Raw genomic sequence first — 21,552 nt, 5'->3', positions numbered from 1 at the left:
CAATATTTTTTTATTTTACCCATTTTGATAGGCGTAGAGTGATAGCTCATTGTAGTTTTAATTTGCAATTTCTCTAATAGCTAATAATGTTGAACATCTTTTCATATTCTTATTTGCCACCTGTATGTCTTCTTCAGTGAAATGTCTCTTTATGTCTTTTGTCCATATTCTAACTGGACTGTGCTTTTCCACTGTTGTGTTTTGAAGGTTCTTTGTATATTCTAGACACAAGTTTTTTGTCAGGTATATGGTTTGCAAGTATTTTCTCCCACTCTATAGTTTGTTTTTTCATCCTCCTAACAGAGCCAATGTTTTAAATTTTGATGAAGATCAATTATTTATTATATGAATTATGCTTTTGGTGTCAGGTCTTAGAACAGTTTTATTTCTTCCTTTCTGATCTATATGTCTTTTATTTTCTTACTGCGCTGACTCGAACTTCCAGCACTTTGTTGAATAAAAGTTGTGAACCTGGGCATCTTTGCCTTCTTCCCTGTTTTAGGTGAAAACATTCAGCTTTTCACCTTTACGTATACTGTAGCTTCTTTTTATACAGTTGAGAATGTTTCCCTCTATTTCTACTTTTTTCCGAGTTTTTTTTTTTAAGGCCTCATTAGGTTTTAATGCAAAACTGCATCCACAATCATTCTAGAAAGGGCAGGTTCCTCAAATTCAACATGTAGTCAGAGAAGGGAATCCAGGAAAATGAGGGAGTGCGAAGCTCTCTTCCGAAGCCCAGCCACGTGACAAAGCCAGAGGCATCTCCAAAGCCACAGATGTGCCAGAAAACCAGGTGAAGAAGGGCTGCTGCAGCTTGAAAAAGTAACTTCACCACCTTAATACCTGGGTCCTCTGAGAGCTGTCTGTGCGATAGATGAAATTGCCTTCGGTTTCTGACAATGAGGGAGATACCAATTCCTCCTCAAATTCATTGGAACTAAAAGATCCTGAATGGTTTCTCTGCCTTGTCTTTCCCATCATGGCAGCATTTGTGACCATGACGTGTCTCAAAGAGTCGTTAAGGTAACGATTCAACAAGCTGCTCTTGTATTTTGGGGGCGATACGTAGTCCTCATTGGCCCGTGACTCTGGCCTCACTCCAGCTTTTATGACTGAGCTCTCACTTTTAATCACAGGATGGTGGACTGGATTATTATAGCCTTCTTCATTCATGGGGTTTCGTGGAGGATTTTCTCCATCTTCAGAACATGAGTCATCACTGCTTACACTCAGCCACTCAGCGTTTCCTTGAACATACTTATTGTACAACTTTATTCTTAAGGCCCACCTTAAATCTGGCTGTCGAACAGTATTCTTAAGCTGACGTCTTGCATTAGCAAACCAATTTGACACCTGCACTAGCGTCATCTGCGAGCCGAGCGCCAGGAGAATCTTCTCCATCTTCGTGGGGTACGGATTGTCGCGGTGCTTGTGCAGCCACAGCTTGAGGGGCCGCACCATGTCCTACAGGGCCTGCCGCTTGTGCCTCACCTTCCCGCCATTCTGCCGGGCCCCGGTCCTGCGGTGTCTCAGGCCCAGGTTGTCCTTGAGGGGCGTGCCGTCCGTAATGCCCATCTCGGGGAGAGCATGCGTACTGTCCAGAATGCCACCGTAGGGCCTGCCGCCCCACTCCCGCTCCGGAGCCCCGTGGTCCTCAAAAAGCACGGCGCTGCTGAGCTTGTTGAAGATGATGGTGTTCATGGCGTGCGCAGGCAGGGCCGCGTGGTGCGGCCTCAGTGCCTTGGGGCCGGGCCGCCGGGAGCTCCGCAGGGCTCAGGTTCCTCCTCTTAGCCCCGGCCACCCAGCCCCCAAAGAATCTCAGCCTTTTCAGAGTATTTAACATGAATGGATATCAATCTTTGCCTTTTAATGGGAATATTTAGACCATTTACATTTAATATAATTTTTTATATGTTAGGGCTAAATTATGCTACCTTTTTGTTACCTCTGTTTTTCATTTTTCTATATTATTTTTTCTGCCTTCCCGTGGATTGCTTGAATGTTATTTGGAATCCCATTTTGGTTTATCTATAGCGTTTTTAGAGTATCTCTCTATATAATTTTTCAGTGGTTTTTCCAGGTATTATATTACAAATTCATAACTATCACAGTATACTGATGTCACCATTTACCAGTTTTAGTGAACTGTAGAAGTCTTATCTCTCTTTCCCTTCACCCATTTATATTATAATTATATTGTGCATTTTTTCATCAAACACGTAGAACCACATGAGACAATGTTCTAATTTTTGCTTCAACCCTCAAGTGTAATTTAGAAAACTCAAAAGGGGAAGATAAGCATCCAAATTTTTGCATATTGTTGTTTTTCCTCCGTGATGTTCCAGTATTTCTTCTTTTATCATTTCCCTTCTATTTAGAAAATTTCTGTAGCACTTTAGTGTAGGTTTGCTGTGGATGTATTCTCTTAGATATTCTTCATCTGAGAATGTCTTAATTTCCCTTTCATTCCTGAAGGATTTTTCAGCATCCAAAAGATATTGTGCCACTTCCAAGTGGTCTCCGTGGCTTCTGATGAGAAATCTGCTGTCTTTGAATTTTTCCCCCTGTAGGTAAGGTGTTGTTTTTTGTGGCTGCTTTCAAGATTTTTCTTTGTGTTTGGCTTTCAGGAGTTTATTAAGATGTATCTTGGCATGGATTTTGGGGGGGTTATCCTCTTTGGTATTCATTCAGCTTCTTGAATTTGTAGCTTTACATCTCTTGTCAAACTAGAGAAGCTTTCGGCCGTTATTTCTTCAAGGTTTTTTCAGCCTCACCCTCTGTCTCTTGTCCTTCAGGGACTGTGTCCATCATGTTGTCTCTAATTGGGAGATACAGCTCACAGAGTATGCACAAAGAGAGATTCTGGTATCTCTTGGCTACATTTGTGTGAATCTTCTATGTTCCTTATACATAAAATATTTTGCTATCTGACCTTAGTTTTCTCTTACTAATTCTTCAAAGCTTTCACAGATTGGATCACTTACTAATTATTTCAGATCACTTTTGGGCAAAAAACTTACAAGGTCCTAAAAATATCCATTAAGGATTTTTATTGTCATATAAATCTGCAATATATTTGGGGAAAATGGGCATAATTAAAATGTTTATATTTTAAATCCTGGAACATGCTCTTTTGTCTGTTTCTACAAGTCTAATTTTATATTCCTTAGTAAAGTTTTATGATTTTCTAGATAGCTTTTACTTATTTCTTATTAAGTTTATTTCTAGATTTTGTTTGTGTGTTTTGCTGTTGGGGTGGGGCCTTTTCAGGTAATATCTTAAAATTAGTTTGTTTTTTTTTATACATAGGAAAACTTGTTTTATTGTTATTTATATTGTATTTAGCCATTTTATGGAAACTGTAATTAATGCTAGTTGTTTTTCAATAGTATTTAGTCTCTTTTAGAATATTTCTCATACATTTCCTGCTTCCTGCCACAGATTCCCAAATTTTCAGCACAAAACAGATTAAAGCATATTCTGAAAGACGGGTGATAAACACAGTTGCCCATGGTCAATAATTTTGGCAAAAGCCTCATTTTAATTCCTCACTTGCTGATTCACAATTCACCATATCATATTAAAGGCTTTGAGAAGTCTTGCTTTAAACAGCCTTGTTTAACCCTGCTTAATCCGATGATTTCCATTTACAAGTCACACACATCAAAAACCCATTGAAAATGCATAGAAATCCTGCATAAATTGAATTTAGAAGAGAAGCATCTATTATCTTAAAATATAGAAAGGTCTCTCAAATCCATACAAAAACAGTGAAATCCCCGTTAGAAAAATGGGCAACTAACGGGAATAAGACCAATGGCTGATACACTATTTCCCCCCCGTGAAATTAACAACCCAAACCGTGATGGTATCCAGCCTTGCCTTTGTTTCAGACGCTCTGTGGATAGAGTGGAAACGTCTGCTGTGCACTGAAATTTGAATTCTTTATAATTGCTTATAATTCTAGCCGCCCAGCCCACGATGGGGAACCATCTGCCTTGCATTCTGCTCCGTGAGCAGTTCGCCTCATCAGTCTGTCTGTTCCGTTGCCGTAGCAGGGATCTCTCTGTGGTTACTGCCCTACTTTCTGATGCCTGCGTCGTTTGACTGCCTGTTTTACTGGCCAAAGTGTCTTGTGTGTAAAGGTGAAAGTTTTGCTGCACTCCGTGTGCGTGCAACAGGTGGATGGGGATCATTTTCTAGCTACCAACTACCAGCAACAGGAGAAAGCGTTGAAAGGATTCTAGAGAGAGGAAGACACCAGCCAATAATTTCCTAGTTCTGCAGTGGTTGGAGATGATAAACCTCCACGTAAGGAAACACCATGGTGCCAGTTCAGAGCTGCCGTTTCTTGTAAGCATCCTTGGCATGAAACAGGATGTACTCTCTCTGCCTTTCTGGAGGACAGAAATCAAGAGGTATAAAAATATCCATGACCTTTGATCCATAATTAATTACCCAGAAAAATATTCAGAGACGTCCACCATAATTTAAGTCAAGAAAATTCACAACAGTGTTCCCTGAAATAGCAAGGAAAAATTCCACAGTGCTCAATAATAAGGAACATTTCATTACAAAAGATGTAAATATGATAAAACATATGAATTACGATATATGCAGAGGTTATGTAATTATGTAGCTCAGGGGTCAGTGAACCTTTTCTGTAAGAAGCCAAATAGTAAATACTTCAGGCTTTAAGGATCATACAGTCTCCATCACAGTTACTCAACTGCCCTTATGGGGCAAAAGCCATCATAGTCAACGTGGAAAGGGATGGGCAGGCCGTGTTCCAATACAATTTCATTTATAGACACTGAAATCTGAATTTCTTATCCTTTTCATGTGTTGTGAAATATCATTTTTATTTTTTCAGCTATTTCATTTCAAGGTAAAAACCACTCTTAGCTTGTGAACTGCACAAAAAACATGCTGGTCAATATTCCCTTGGGTTTCAGTTTGTTCTCCCCTTAAATAAAATCATGTTTTCAAATGCAATTTTACATGAGAAAACACTCACAACATAATATCAATTGGAAAACAGGTAGGATCTAAAACCATTTTTAGAATAATAAAAAGGACTTGAAAGAAATACCCAAAAATATTAAAATGCTTTTCTCTGTAGGGTGGCCTTTGAATGATTTTTATTCCCTTTGTACGCTTTTCTGTTTTTGCTAAATGCTTTACAATGAGTGAGCATTATTCTTGTAATAAGTAACGTTACTTTGAAAAATGTTCTTCTAAAAAATTATTCTCAAGCTGGTTCTTTCTCCTGGCATTTTAAGGATTCATTTTCCATATTTTGAAATTTATTTCCTTTCTCCATCATTTGTTTTCTTCTTTCAGGGATGTTTGTCATCTATTTTGAGGACATCCTTCATTCATTTCCTTACTCATTCTTTTCCTGTTTTCCCCTCTCTCTCCCAACAATCTTTCTCAGGTATGACATTTTTCAAAGTTCTATTCTGAGCCCAATGGGGAAAAATATTAAACATATTCATTATATTGGAACTATGCTTTCCAACACCACTGATTTAATTTTGACATTTTAGGGACCAAGAGATTCCTCAATGTTGTGACCATGATGTTTTCAACAGAAAATTTAACCATGTCAAATATGGTTAAAAATACATTTCTCCTTAACGTGCACTGACCCCTGTAAAGTTCGTTGGGCCACGATTCCCTTATCCGAGGGGGAGGAAGAATGGCTTTAAGTAGCTTCCCTTCTTTGCTGTGTGGCCTTCCTCTATTCCAAATCCATCTGCATCTCAATCCTGCTCCCCTAGGGGAAGTCCTCTTAGAATATTTTTAACATCCAATCAGAATATAGACCCACAGGGCTTCCCTGGCGGTGCAGTGGTTGAGAGTCCGCCTGCCGATGCAGGGGACACGGGTTCGTGCCCCGGTCTGGGAAGATCCCACATGCCGTGGAGCGGCTGGGCCCGTGACCCATGGCCGCTGAGCCTGCGCATCCGGAGCCTGTGTTCTGCAATGGGAGAGGCCACGACAGTGAGAGGCCCGCGTACCACAAAAAAAAAAAAAAAAAAGAATATAGACTCACAGTCCAGGCAGGTGTACCTGGGACATTCAGAAGTTATCTAGTCAAGTGGCATAGCTAGTTGTTTCCATGGCAAATGTTTCCTGAGGACCTGCTTTGCAGCAGACACTGTTCCAAGGACTGGAAATGCAGGGATGCACTCCTGGGCATATATCTGGACAAAACTCTAATTCAAAAAGATACATGCATCCCTGTGTTCATAGCAGCACTGTTTACAATAGCCAAGACATGCATGCAACCTAAATGTCTGTCAACAGATGAATGGATAAAGAAGATGTGGTACATATACACAATGGAATATTACTTAGCCATAAAAAAGAATGAAATAATGCCATTTGCAGCAACACGGGTGGACCTAGAGATTGTCATACTGAGCGAAGGAAGTCAGCAAGACAAATACCATGTGATGTCACATATATGTGGAATTTAAAATATGATACAAATGAATCTATCTGTGAAACAGAAACAGACTCATGGGCATAGAAAAGAGACTTGTGGTTGCCAAGGGGGAGGGGCTTGGGAGAGGGATGGAGTGGGAGATTGGGGTCAGCAAATGTAAGCTTTTTTTTTTTTTTAACACCTTTATTGGAGTATAATTGCTTTACAATGGTGTGTTAGTTTCTGCTTTACAACAAAATGAATCAGTTATATATATACATATATTCCCATATCTCTTCCCTCTTGCATCTCCCTCCCTCCCACCATCCCTATCCCACCCCTCCAGGCGGTCACAAAGCACCGAGCTGATCTCCCTGTGCTATGCGGCTGCTTCCCACTAGCTATCTACCTTACGTTTGGTAGTATATATATGTCCATGCCTCTCTCTCGCTTTGTCACAGCTTACCCTTCCCCCTCCCCATATCCTCAAGTCCATTATCTAGTAGGTCTGTGTCTTTATTCCTGTCTTACCCCTAGGTTCTTCATGACATTTTTTTTTTCTTAAATTCTATATATATGTGTTAGCATACGGTATTTGTCTCTCTCTTTCTGACTTACTTCACTCTATATGACAGACTCTAGGTCCATCCACCTCATTACAAATAGCTCAATTTCGTTTCTTTTTATGGCTGAGTAATATTCCATTGTATATATGTGCCACATCTTCTTTATCCATTCATCCGATGATGGACACTTAGGTTGTTTTCATCTCCGGGCTACTGTAAATAGAGCTGCAATGAACATTGTGGTACATGAGTCTTTTTGAATTCTGGTTTTCTCAGGGTATATGCCCAGTAGTGGGATTGCTGGGTCGTATGGTAGTTCTGTTTGTAGTTTTTTAAGGAACCTCCATACTGTTCTCCACAGTGGCTGTATCAATTAGATGTAAGCTTTTATCTATAAGATGGGTGAACAGCAAGGTCCTGCTGTAGAGCACAGGGAGTATACTCAATATCCTGTGATAAACCGTCATGGACAAGAATATATTTTTAAAAAGAATGTATATGTGTATAACTGAAGCACTTTCTGTACAACAGAAATTAAACACAACATTATAAATGAACTATACCTCAATTAAAATATGATACAAATGAAATCTATATCTATCTATCTTCTAAATCTATCTATCTTCTTTTTAATCTTCAATTAAAAAGAAAAGAAAGAAAGAAATGCAGGGATGGGGGAGATGGACAAGGCAGCTGCCCTGTGCAATCACACCCTCTGCTACAACCTCCAGGGACGTATAATCAAGAGAAGCTCAGGCTTCATTGCACTGTCAGCATTAAGAGTTGAGGTGCGGCCATAAACGAAGGAAATAGGGTATGTTCATGATGGTGCCAGAAAACCATGTCAAGAAGGTTGCAAATGAGGAGGGATGCTGGGAGTCCAGGCTTTTGGTGGAGCCAGAAAATGGCTACACAGTTTGCGTGTTGCTTGTTAAGAAAACCATGCATTGTAGGTCCCCACAGAGGGGCTCAGCCCCTTGTCTTTTACGCCATGGTAGGGGAGAGGACGCGAAGGAGGAAGGGATAGGGCCCTGCAGGAATAGTGCACAAGTTCAACCCCTATCACATGCTTGGACTTCCTATGAACTTTACAAGAACTATCTCACTGAACTGTCGAAAGAAGCGTGGGGTGCCAGCACTGATTTTACACCATCTGTATTAATCACGGTTCGGGGAGAGAGACATTTGCTATAGCAATTGGCTCATGCAGTTATGGTAACCAAGAAGTCCCACGATCTCTGCAAGCTGGAGAACCAGGCGCCATGGCGTGAGTGTTTGTGTCCTCCCCAGATTCCTATGCAGAAATCCTAATCCCCGGTGTGATGGTATTAGGAGGTGCGGCCTTTGGGCAGTGCTGAGGTAATGAGGGTGGATCCCCCATGAATGGGATTAGCATCCTTATAAAAGTGACCCCAGAGATTTCCCTCACCCCTTCCACCAGGCAGGGCACAGCAAGGACACACAGGCTATAAACTAGGAAGAGGCCCCTCACCACAGCTCACCCATGCCGGCATGGTCTTGATCTTGAACTTCCCAGAGCTGTGAGAGAGACGTTCTTCTTGTCCGTAAGCCACCCAGTTTGTGGCAATCCGTTGCAGCAGCCTGAACTGAGGCACCAGGAAAGCCAGTGTCGTCATTCAGTCCGAGTCCCAAGGCCTGAGAAACAGACGTGAGAGTTCCTGAGGGCAAGAGTAAGAGGATGTCCGGGCTCAAGCAGAGCGAGGGAAGTTGCCCTCCCTCTGCCTTTGTGTCCTATTCGTGTCCTCAGTGGATTGGATGAGGCCCACCCACGTTGGGGAGGGCCATCTTCTTTAATCAGTCTAATCTCTTCTAAACACCCTCACAGGCACGCCCGAAAGCAATGTCTCACCAGCCCTCTGGAATCCCTTAGCCCAGTCAAGGTGATACATAAAATGAACACCGTTCTTGAAATGAAAGCGCCAAGTCCTGGAAAGAAAGACTAACTTACCCTCGGTCACACAGCTGGTTGGCAGTGGGACCAGGACCCAGTTCTACTGTGGCTATTGTCATCCACGCCATATAAGAACTTGATACTCCACGACTTTACAGTGTGCGTCAAACCCTTCCTCAACCCCATGGCTCCTTTCAGATATGTTTAAGCCCCACCGGTTAATGATCTTCCGTCATTACTCTGTGCCCAGTGTGAACTGTGCTCATGCTTCTTTTTGCGATGCTGCAATGTCCTTTTTAAAAAGGAATGCCCCACAGGTAGTAGAATCTTTGTGCTGAAAATAAGGGGGAACACCTGTAAGAAAAGCAGGGTGAGAACATCATTTTGCCCATGAAGTGCGCCTGCCTCAAGGGAAAACCTTACATGACTTTGAGAACAGGGACTGGTTTCCAACCCACGGCTTTGCAGAAAGGGTCTTTCCTGACTTTGCCTCGGTATAAGTTTAGAGTGATCCAGGAGTCAACATGGAACCCACGGTCATCTGAATGTAGAACTTCCCCCAGGCTGCAAGTGGGATGGGCTTTGTCTCTGCCAAAGTAGATTCTTGGGACTCCCATGCTCAGGATTTAGCAAGGTCTACAGTTTAACAGGAAGGATGTGTCCGCTGGAGTCTTGGCAAACTGGTCATGTCAGATCTACCTCATTCAAGGGCTGAGGGTTCCTCTTCAAGGCAGCGTGAACCCACGAGACACCACCTTTTTTACCTTCCTTCCTAGCACTTATGGGTCTTCAGGACGACTAAAACCACAGGGGGATGATGTTGGGCAGAACCTCCAGGACTCAGAAGAAACACAGTCACTTCGTCACACTCGACCCAGGGACTGGCTGACAGACGGGAGTGGAATACACTTACTTCCAGTGGGTAGCAGGAAGCACAGATGAGCAAGTTTGACTGTTCTCTCTGCCAAGATAGAAAAGTTCCTTGACATGGAACCCGTCTGGCTGGTGCTCTGAAAACACTTCGTAGGAATGTCACATGGCCTGGCAGTTAGATCCACCAACCTCCAGTAATTCCCCTAAAACACGTAAATGAATATCAGTAAAGAGTATGGAGCAGCACAAAAGGATCAAGGAGACGGGAGCTTCTGCCAACACCACACTGTGTTTCTGGCCACTTCCTTCTGAATGGACGACCAGGGTGCTATTGTGGACGCCAAGGGCATGCAGGCCGCTCGGCAAGAAGTGCCCCACGTTGCCATGGCAACACGGGAATCATCCACAACGCCACGGAACTTGCGGGCAGCACTGTTGTCAACAAAGCAGTGAAGGCCACTTGGTACGCCAACGGTAGTCGTGTGTGTGCATGTTGCATATTAAGCTCTCTTGGAGCTGAGGGGAGTGTCTGGAAGCGTATGAAAGGAATTGATCAGAAAAAAAAGAGAAAAGCAAAAGACAGAATCACCTAGGGACTTAAATGTCAACACACTCCATGCTGGTGGGTCTCAGCTGGGCACAGTTGTATCCTCAGGGGACATCTGGCAATGGCTGGAGTCATTTTTGGTCATCACACCTGGAGAGAGGGCAGAGGAGGTGCTAGCAGCTGTTACCGGTGGGTAAGTGTTGCTAGCCCTCTTATACAGGAAACCTCCCTACAAAAAAAGAATTATCTGGTCCCAAACGTCAACAGTGCCGAAGTTGAAAACCCATGTTCTATGCAGAGAAGAGCATTTTGTGAGAACCAACTATATAATAAGTCTGATCTGTTAGAATCTATTCCCTATGAATTCATGGCATGATGGTGAAAACAAAAGAGTTTGGGCTGTGGGAAAAAATGTAAGGAAATAAATAAAAACTAAAAGAAAACATTGCATTGATGTTAACTCCCAGTACGTACATAGGGCTCCTGAAAGATATCGTTAGACTCATGACATGGGAAACCCCAAAATCTGGAATCAACCCAATGACACAGCTCACAAGAGAACGAGCGAATCTTTGGCTCCAGTCAGTTGATATGTGTGTCTGTAAAATTACCCTCCAGAGTCAGGGAGGACGTGTGTGTCGGAGCTTCTGTCTGAGTAGGACACTCGCAGACAAGAGCAAGGCTCACGTTCCATGTCATCTGTCCTCTGAGTAGCAGCTGTGAACGCCTTTTTCAGGACAGAGCCCGCTGCTTGGAATCGCTGTATGATGCTTCCCTTTGGGGCCGGCCTCTTGAGCTACGATTGCAACAACCCTGCGGCTTGACTCATCCGTAGCTCTTTCCTCACTGCAGTTCGCGTCCGTGTCATACTGCCGGATGCAGCATTTCATCATGCCTCTGCCACGCGCCCCATAGGTACCTGCGTGGTGCAGCTTCCCAGCAACTTTGCCCAGAGCCGCTGTCATCAGCTGGCTACCGTCTCATCCAGCCTTGGTCTGACCCAGAGCCAGTGGCTTCCTGAGGGCTCAGCTTCCATCCACGTAGACGGACACGCCTCTAGAATTTTGGTCGTGAGTCTCCCTTCGCTCTGTGGGAATTGATTCACAACGTGGTAGAAAATCCATGGCAGGTCTTTGTCTCACTCTCCCACGGCACATCATGTCATTTCACCTCGACTGTATGAAGGATGCGTTCCGAAATGTCAGCCATGGCTGCTAGCCAAGCAAACGATGAGCTCGTTTGCAGTGTTTGCTGTTGTCTCATGACTAACCGAGGTGGCTTGACACTGAGTTTTTTCAAGACAGGTGTTTCTCTGAGAGCTTAGTGTGTGGTCTTGGCCATCTTTAAATTGACACAATTATTTACTAAAGCCGTTCCTGTGAAAACGTGCCTCTCAGTAAATCCGTCTCAGCACCAGAGAAAACAGCTCTTAATTATCCACAGAGAGTCTCTCCTAGAACGTAAAAAAGGTATCCATCTTGGGAATTGACAGCTTCTCATCTAACTGAGACAACTCAATGGTGGAAGTGTTGGATGTCATGGGAGAGGGATTAAATTGGGTCAAAGGCTGGTACATGGAACTCAGAAAAGAAAGTCATATGACCTCACTTGTTCCAGACAGGTCCTGTCGAAGTGAGAGAGTGTCATGGACGTATATACACTACCAAATGTAAAATAGATAGCTCGTGGGAAGCAGCCGCATAGCACAGGGAGATCAGCTCGGTGCTTTGTGACCACCTAGAGGGGTGGGATAGGGAGGGTGGGAGGGAGACGCAAGAGGGAGGAGATGTGGGGATATATGTATACGTATAGCTGATTCACTTTGTTATACAGCAGAAACTAACCCATCATTGTAGAGCAATTATACTCCAATAAAGATGTTAAAAAAGAAAGTAAAAAAACAAACAAAAAAACAGGTCCTGCCTTTCATCAGGTCAGAACTTACTGCTTACTGAAATTTAAAATTTATAATTTGGGGATTAATAGGCATACGTGCATCAGCTGACATTGTTTTCCTGCCGAATGACATGAATCCCTATTGTTCATTCAAATGGATGTGTCTCATTTTGAAGGTCTGCCATTTCCTGTATAACCTTGTTCTGCCTTTGGAACTCATACATCAAAATAAAATAGCTGGACTACCCTGGTGGCGCAGTGGTTGAGAGTCCGTCTGCCGATGCAGGGGACGCGGGTGCGTGCCCCGGTCCGGGAAGATCCCACGTGCCGCGGAGCGGCTGGGCCCGTGAGCCATGGCCACTGAGCCTGCGCGTCTGGAGCCTGTGCTCCACAACGGGAGAGGCCACAGCAGTGAGAGGCCCGCATACCAAAAAAATAAAAATAAATAAAATAAAATAAAAGAGCTATAACCTATTGCATCTCTTGCACAGGCACTTATCACACTCATCATTTCTCCTCGAGTTTTCTTCCAGGAAAAATAGTTCATCTCCCTTGTTGAGGAATTTTGGGCTCATTTGTATATCTACTCTCTGACTGGTCCAGGTTAGCCTTGCTGCCCAACCCGCCCTCCCACTTACCGTGGAAAGTTTATTCCCTTCCATTAGGTTCTGCTCCCAAGCCTGTCAGTTCCTGTAATCCACATTTGTCTGTTTCCTCTGCCCCATAATTTCTTCAACCCTGGCTAAAATCACCATCTTGCTTCTCTACCTCTAACTGCAGAGCGTTCTGGGGGCTTGGTATCATACCACTCTATTTACCTCTAACTCACAAGGGCCCCCATGCCATCAGCAATCCTCACAGATCTATGTCCTTTTTGGTGTCTTGCCAAGTAGTGGTTCCAAATCCGCCTCTCTTTGCTCCGGGGACTCAGGCCCTAGTCGTCCCTCTACCTTCCTCTGAGTAGAATGTACTCCCTACTTCCGAGAGAACGTAGGATGTGTTGGGATGACCTTGCTCTGTGGTTTGCTGCTATCCCTTGTCCTTGTCTTTATCCTACAACCTGCAACTGTTCCCACGTTAACTTCTTCCCTCTGCTCTCATGGATGAATCTCCTTTGGTGAAGTAGTTTAAGTAGAGGGATAAAGAAAAACCTGCATGCGAGGTTGTGAAGAAGGGGAGGTTAGGAGATGGGAAGATGAAGTATAGATTACCCTACTGGGACTCTGTACAGAAAAGAAAGAATGTAGCAGCTAGACAGAGTATAAGATATACAGTTGATGCTTGACCATAGTTCTCATTTTCTAAACCTCTCATGAGGCTGCAGAAACAGCAGTCACACTTCTGCTTAAGTGCTCAGCTAAATTCTTCCTGCCGTAAAAATATCTTGCATAATTTATAGGTTTTTCACACTTAAAATATCACTTATACAAACATGGGGATTTCTGAGATAAAAGCAAGAGGAAATACCCATCTAAGCATGGCTGATAATGGGCTTTATATATCTGGCATCTCTTAAAGGGAGATGAAAGGTTGCCCTTCTATCTTGAAAAATGATAGGCCCTCCAAAAGATTCTCCTTAGCTAATGAGAATTTTGGCTTCATGCTATTTTCTTTTCTTTTTTTTTTTTTTAAGGACGTATTCAGTGTTTTCATTGCTAAAGCATTGATGAACAGGCTGTTTACTAAATAAATTCATAGAATGGAGAGCTGGAGGAGATAATTATGAAAACATGACTAGGGACCAGAATATTCCTCCATCGACAGCTACCATGGTTTCTTTATTGGATACCAGAGACTTTGCAAAGGGCTTGGCAGAGTGAGTCACGAACAGAAATGATGAAGAACGCCAGACACGGGTTCTGATTTCTTCCTTTTCTTTCAGCGTGTGAAGGACACCGCACGCCTCCTTGAGGTCTTTACGCTATCTTGGCACCGTTGCAATTGTGTCACTCACCTAGAAGCTCCACAGGGCGTCGCTGACTGTGGCAACTGTTCAGACACGATCTATGCGTCCCCTTCCAGTCTCTCGGTTCAAGTGGTTCCTGGGTTAATTACCAAACCACAACTGATTTAAACAATTGTGCCTGGGGTGCCTACAGTGCATCTTATCGTTGGGATGGAAACCTCCCATGATTTCCATGACACTTCTAATGTAATTGTTTCTTTGACGGAAACACAAAACCCCACCATTTCCAGCAAGGCAACCAGCCGTCAAGGATTCCAACAGAGAAATACAGCTGCTTGAACTCAGATCTAAGTCAGCAACCCTCATCAGGCACCTGACGTGTGGAAGATGTCACACTCGGGTGTGGGAACCTGTCAGGGAAGCAGAGAATAGGGACCTCACGTGTGTGCTGTCTTTGATCAGGAATAGCAGCGTCTATGTGACCCAAAGTCCCCCCATGAGATGCAATTACCCAGACACATTCAACGTGATGAAAACGTTCTTTCCAGGGCTGCTTCCCTTTTATACATTTTACATTTGGTGAACGCAGACCGAGCCTTTTGCACATGAATGGCTCTGTGCTCCAACAGGATACTTGCACTAATTCCCTGCATGTAGCCTTGACCTTGTCAAGCCCCTGATGGAACGAGCTGGCTGCAGACATCCAAGAAGGACACCATCCATCACCCTCACATATTCTCACCGTGCCAAGTACGCCCTTTTAACGTCACTACTCATTTTATACCGGACTCAGGCTTCTGCCGTCTGCGCATGCTTTAGTCAATAGCTGTTTCGTAATCGAATCCCATGCCTCAGGGCAAAAATCATAGCTGGAAGAAAAGGGAAGAAGAAAAGTAATGCATGACATCTCTGTGGTCTGTGGCCAGTTTTGTGTGTGTGTGTGTGTGTGTGTGTGTGTGTGTGTGTGTGTGTTACGTGGGCCTCTCACTGCTGCGGCCTCTCCCGTTGCGGAGCACAGGCTCCGGACGCGCAGGCTCAGCGGCCATGGCTCACGGGCCCAGCCGCTCCACGGCATGTGGTATCTTCCCAGACTGGGGCACGAACCCGTGTCCCCTGCATCGGCAGGCGGACTCTCTACCACTGCGCCACCAGGGAAGCCCTGTGGCCAGTTTTTAAGGGCAATTTTCACAGTGTGGTGAGAGGGTTCCAGCGTAAGAGATGATGCTAGTGACTTGACACGTTCATTACGTTCCAGGATGCAGGAAGCTGATTCTCAAGTGTTAGACAGAGGAGTTGTGTGGTTGCAGAAATATCTCATAAAAGTCTCGCTTCCCGCGTCATAAGCAAAGACATCGTGGAAACAATATCGAACGTGCACCTAACACTCAGCATTCATATGAAACTCATCAAGGTTCATTTACTGTTTCAGGACCCTCAATCGTCATTTATTAATTGTTCGCCCGGAATGAGTCCTAAGTTCTTTCCCACCACTCCTTTTCCATCTCCCCTGCGATGTAACTTCAGTTGCTATTCTCACCTGTCTAGACCATCACGGTCTAATCCCCGCCCGCTTCTCTCTCGTCCCCTTGTTCTTTCATCAGGTCGGCTTCACCCCAGCACTCCCCAGTCCTGGGTCAGACTTCTCATGGAAGGAGAAAATCATTATCAAGGAATAACCTTCCTTGGTTTTGCATGTCTCCTGCAGAACAATCTATACCCATGTCCTTTCTTCTTTCTGGTCTCTGGAGAACTCTGGACCAGAGATAAGAGTCTCCCCGTCTGCTCTGTAATTTCCATCACGTTGCAGCATGGTCCCCGTCCTTCATCTTCTTCGTCTCTCTTATCGCCAACCTTTTTAAGAACGGAGCATCTATAAATGAACGCGTTCTCTGTGCTTTCCAACACGCTCGCCGCATATCGTCAATCAGTATTGTTCCAGCTTTAGCGCGTGCACAAAATCGTCTACACTCACAGCCACAGTGTTTTCACTTCCTGCTTATCCCTTAGCCCACTTCCATCTGTTGTTACTGTTCAGTTACAGCCATTGTCAAGGTCAGTCATCAGTGACCTTCTAGACACAACCATAATGACCTCTCTGAGGGCAGATTTCTACCTGGTGTGAGTGCATACATTGTCACACAATGGGCACTTGTTTTTCTGTATAAAAATGTCTTTCTCTTCTGGAAGGGAGTTGACGCTTTTAAGCTAATCCTTACGTGTTCACACAACGGGCTCTCCTAGAATCTTTTGCATTTGTTCAGGCTCTGCCTGCAGAGGCACCTCGGGGCTCTGAGACGTGCAGAGCAGTGAGTCGATTCAGTGGTGTTTAGCACAGTCCTGCCTGCACTGTTTGTGAAGAGTGGGCACGTGGGGTATGGTTGGGTCTGAGGAATTATCCTGTCAACAGTAATATAGCCATGGTTGTGCAAGAAGGCTCTGTATTAAACCTTTAGGGTTGAACATAAAAGAAGCTTGCGGGAAGCCTGAGAATTATTCAGAAGGGCTTGAGGGTTCTGTGTTTAGAGATGACTAAATATGAATGTGGTAAGGGGGTGGTGATTGGGGTCCCCCAATCCATCACAAACTCAAAGGGTTTCTACTAGGTCTTGACCCTAGAACTGGTCATGCAATTAACATGACTGAATGCATGTGTGTGTGCAGCCTGTTATAGATGAGGCCCCCAGGTGTCAAAGGGACAAATCCTAATATCTAAACGTAGCGCCTCACAGAACAGAGGAGAGAGCTTTTTTTTTCCCTTCCAAGGTTTTCCCCTTCTTCTTCAGCCTGGTGAACTGAAGGACACGTAATAACTTAGGACGATTTTCATATACCATCTTCACACATACTTTTCTCTTATGTTCTCTGCCTCTCGTTCTGCAGACTTCATGATGTGAGTCTAAAAATAAAGATGCCCGAAGATTCAATCACCACTATTCTTTTATTTAAAGCTCTGGACAATTACTGAGGAAAAAAAAAAAAAAACCAGGGGATGAAAAATAGAGATTAGAAAAATTGAATAAGAAAGTCGTTATGTAAAATACATCATTTGGTATACGGTGCTTTGCAATCTTGAATTTTAATAATGAGTCAGAGAATAGTTCGGATTTTTACTGAGTATTATGATCCTGTTAAATTATTCCCATCAGGGCACTTTCTTAAGTACCTCAAAGATTAAACTGATGCTTAAATATACCTTTCTAAAGTGGGTATTATTTCCTATATATTTTAAAACGATTATGGTTGTCTCATTAGCATTAGCCAATGACCAATATACTCATCACTAATTGGAAAATCCTCCAAAATGATGCATGTAGTTAATTGGGCAACAACTGGCTAATGTCTATTTGTATCTAAAGAGTATTTAAATATTGACAAGGGTCTCATGCATATGTATGTACCCAAAAGGGTCAAGATGACTCAGAATGTGGCACCTTACTTCTTGAGAATATGGTTGAAAAAATATGTGTAACGCACTTGCCCAGTCCATGGGTCAAACGGACAAACTCAGGCATAGACACTGCTTCCATCCGTCCTGGATCCAGGGGGAAACCTGACACCCAGCATGGGGCATCCTTCATTCATTTATTCATTCATGCATTACGAAAAAGTTTGTGTTGACAAAGGTGCGTTACTAAGGAATGAGAAATGAAACATTCTAGCCTCAAGCCACTTACCATCCTAAGGAAGGAAACAGAGAAGTAAGTGTGGGCACAAGTATTGAATTTGTTGTCTGAGGTCAATGCACTCCATTTATGATACAGTTTAAAGGGTTGTAGTATAATCCTGTTCTTTTGAGACACCTCAGAGCCATTAAGATCCAATGCCCTGAGTATCTGAGCAGGTTCTTGAAGGATGAGTAAGAAGCCCTCCTGATGAATGAGATTGGAAAGTTTGTCCCTGGCAGACTGACCGGGAGTGCCAAGCATGGGGTCCTGAGGGAGCCACTTAGTGTCATTGTGTTTGGCTAGAAAGGACTCATCAAACTATGGACCATTGAGCTAAGAATGGTTCTCCCCTTTATATGTGGGTGAAAAGATCAAGAAGACTATCATTTTGTGACACATGAAAATTATACAAAATTCAAATTTCACTGTCCATCAACATTTTATTAGAAGACAGCCACACCGGTTGTTAAGTATCATTTGTTAGGTCGATGGGTACTTTCACGCTACAGCAGCAGAGCTGAGTTGTAGTGACAGTGACCATATGGCCCCCAAAGCCTAAAATAGTTCCCTTCTGTCCCTTGACAGAAAAAGTTTGCTGATTCCTGGGCTAGCGCATCAGAGACATACGTGGGAGTGGGCAGATGTGAGCCAGAAAGGTGAGCTCCAGGTGATGGGGAACCTTGCATGCCATACCAGGAATTTGAGTTTTATTCTATACTGATTGAAAGTCACGGAAAGAGTCCCAGCATTGAAGTAAGTCCATTGTAGAAAATGTGTGCATTTTAGGAAGCACTTGTTCAACTGCTGCTCTGTTCCTGGTGGTCTTTGGCCAGAGGGCATTGACCGGCAAGAGGAAGTCCAAGATTTGGTGTAAGGAGGTGACTTGTGATAAGATCTGTCCCCAGGAGATACTCCGTGTTAATCAGTAACAAACTCCGTGTTAATCAGTAACAAACTGACTCCATTTACATCTTCTCTGACGATGTTCCTTGCTCCCTCCTAAGAAAAGGGTGCATCCCTCACATCTAAAGGATGTCTACAGGTGTGCGTTCCAAGCTGGTGCGCAGTGGGATCCAGAGGGCTGTGTGCATCAGAGGTACCCAGTCCAACTCCCACAGCTCTTCATGTCCTCTCCTTGGTGAACTGAAAGACTTGGGCTTCTTAACACTGAATGATATTTTAGCATCAAAAATCGTATACATCCCTAAGATGTAGAAAGGCTAAGCCATAAGAATCACATTTCTAAGTCGTGTATAGTGTGGAAGTGTACCTCTTCATGCTGCTGAAGGAGTTACACACACACACACACACGCACACACACACAGCATGGACAATGGTCACATGAAAACAGAACTGTCGCACTGACCAGCTGTTGATTTGTCTCGTCTCGGTGATAAAGGCTAAAATGCCATGATTCTGTTCCAGTCTTAGGGGCCCACAAAAGAAGCAGCACATGACACCCAGGAAACTGTTGTCGATGACACATCTCAAAAAAACCCACTGGCTGCTTCCAGAAAGAGATCCCTCAAAGTGATTTCCACGGAGGTGCAGGACTTGTCCTGAAAATTGCCTACTAATGAGTTCTGTGGCCTGACCTTTGCTGTCTACCCAGAGCTTTCTTTTTGCACCTTGATTCACTTGCACTGAGCACGCTGGCCACAGGGACCAAGGCTCCCAAGCAGTTCACCTCAAAGAAGGTGCTGGAATGGGGCTATCGCTCAGTGGGTTCATGGTTTCCTGCATGGAGGCAGCAGACACAAGACCCCAGGCACGAAGAACCCAAACACAGTGGCGTTTCACCTATGGGCTCATCAGCTCATGCTCTGCGCTGAGTGCTAAGGCAATCTTCAATATTCCAGTCACCCTGTATGTTTTTCAGCCTGATCTAAAATGTAGACTCGGTGACTGTCAGAAGCAAAGAGGTATTTTTCCACGTTATTCTGCACTATTTTTAATAGTTGCAAAATGTTCCATCAAGCATGTATGTCACTGTATATGTAACCCCCTTTCTAATTTTTTTTTTTTTTTTTGGTCACCACAAGGCTTACGGGATCTAGTTCCCTGACCAGGGATCAAACCCAGGCCCTGGCAGTGAAAGCACTGAGTCCTAACCACTGGACCGCCAGGGAAGTATCCCCCTTTTCTATTTTTGAACATTGGATTGCGTCCAGTTTTATGCTACTGCATATTGTTCAGTTATGAACATCTTTGCGTGTAAAGCATTTTGCACATGGCAGATTCTTCCCTTGAGCATAAAATCCAAGGAACAGAATTACCTGTAGAGCATCCAACATGTTTAAGGTCCCTGTTCAGTCTTGCCAATTGGCTTTTTAAGGAATGATAAAGAGTAGATAACATTTTCTAGGAAATTTAAGGGGACAAGGGTGTTCATATAACTGATGGAATTGTTCTCCTCTAGATCTTGTAGGATATTAAATTTTCCAGGAGGCATTACAGCCAAATATCTAGATTCCATTTCTCTCAAGCCTTTCAGGTGCTGGGGGTGGGATGCAGCAATCTTTGACCTCTGTGAGGTAGCTCAAAGACGTCAGAGGGTTAGGTTCACCACGATGCCCTGGGTGACCATTCTCCTGAAGTATACAGGGGTTCCTCCCCATGACCACACAGACGTGCCCATTTCAACTGACCAACAATAAAAAAAATGGGGCAAGAAAGATGGATTCCTGATTCTGTGCTGTTCTACTTCCTGTCATAATGACTTCCCCTGTTTGCAGAAGCCATGGATTAGCATTGTAGAGCCCAGAGGCCATCCTGCTGAGTTGGACCCCTCTCCTTTCACACTTGAGGAAACTGTGATTGCTGTTGGATGGTTGAAGTCACATGGCTAGTGCATGGTGGAGCTGACGCTGAGAATCAGACCTGCTAATTTGGACTCTTGTGCTTGTTGTTGTAGCGGCAAACCGTTGCTTATTCGGATGTTGAACTGTTTATAAACACGTACGCTCTCTTGTTGCAAAGTGGATTGACTTTGGCTTCATGTATGGACTTAATATACTGGAACAAAATAAATAAGATGTGGAAAACAAAAGCAATGAAAATCTGGATGTGAAGATGAAGCAAGGGTGGTATGGAATGCGTGAGTCCTCACGGAGTTCTTGGGAGGAAGACTTGTGGAAGAAAGCTTTACAGCACCTGGTACAACGCTGGTAAACAGAAGATAATGCGTAAAGGTTCGCCTGTGGTGTTGCGGCCATAGTGGTTTGTGTAACATCCAAGTGAGGAATTTTGTTCATAATGCCTTTTTGATGGGCCTGCCATTAGCTGACCATGTCATATAGGAACCATGTTAGTGATGAAGGAGACAGTCATCCCAGTAACAAGAGAGAAAAATGGAACTGAGTTCACTTTTTTAAAACTTCTCCTATTAAAAAAATTTACAGATTCATAGGAAGTTGCAAAATGATGTACAGGAAAGTTCTATATCCTTCATCCAGTGTACCCCAGTGGAAACACCTTGAATTACTATGCTGTAATATCAAAACCACAGAGCTTACATTTTTCAAGCAAAAAAGCCACAGGATCTAAAGAAGGGTCTTGTCTTTTCTTAATTTTCTAAAACAGCCTGTTTGAGGGTGTGTGGCTTTGCTTCTGAGTGGAAGCTATGTGTTTTGGTTTCCTTATTACTTATTCTTAAAAATAATAGAACTTGGTTCTCTTTAGTCAGACCTAGGGGTAGGCAAAGTTTTTCTGTACAGGGCCAGGTAATAAAACTTTTTGAGCCGCAAAGTGCGTG

The 21,552-nt window shown here is 43.7% G+C and overlaps 1 long non-coding RNA gene and 1 pseudogene across 1 annotated transcript in view; one reads left to right on the top strand and one right to left on the bottom strand.

Moving 5' to 3' along the window:
• The window catches only part of LOC137217868 (uncharacterized), a 388,659-nt gene that overhangs the window by 59,483 nt on the left and 307,624 nt on the right, over positions 1-21,552 (top strand). The window lies entirely within an intron of this gene.
• On the bottom strand, positions 829-1,701 carry LOC137217876 (homeobox protein Mohawk pseudogene; annotated as a pseudogene).

Source organism: Pseudorca crassidens, chromosome Y (assembly GCF_039906515.1).
Source record: "Pseudorca crassidens isolate mPseCra1 chromosome Y, mPseCra1.hap1, whole genome shotgun sequence".
Classification (NCBI taxonomy): Eukaryota; Metazoa; Chordata; class Mammalia; order Artiodactyla; family Delphinidae; genus Pseudorca; species Pseudorca crassidens.
The sequence above is the reverse complement of the archived record's forward strand: the minus strand, read 5'-3'. Positions and strand labels throughout refer to the sequence as shown.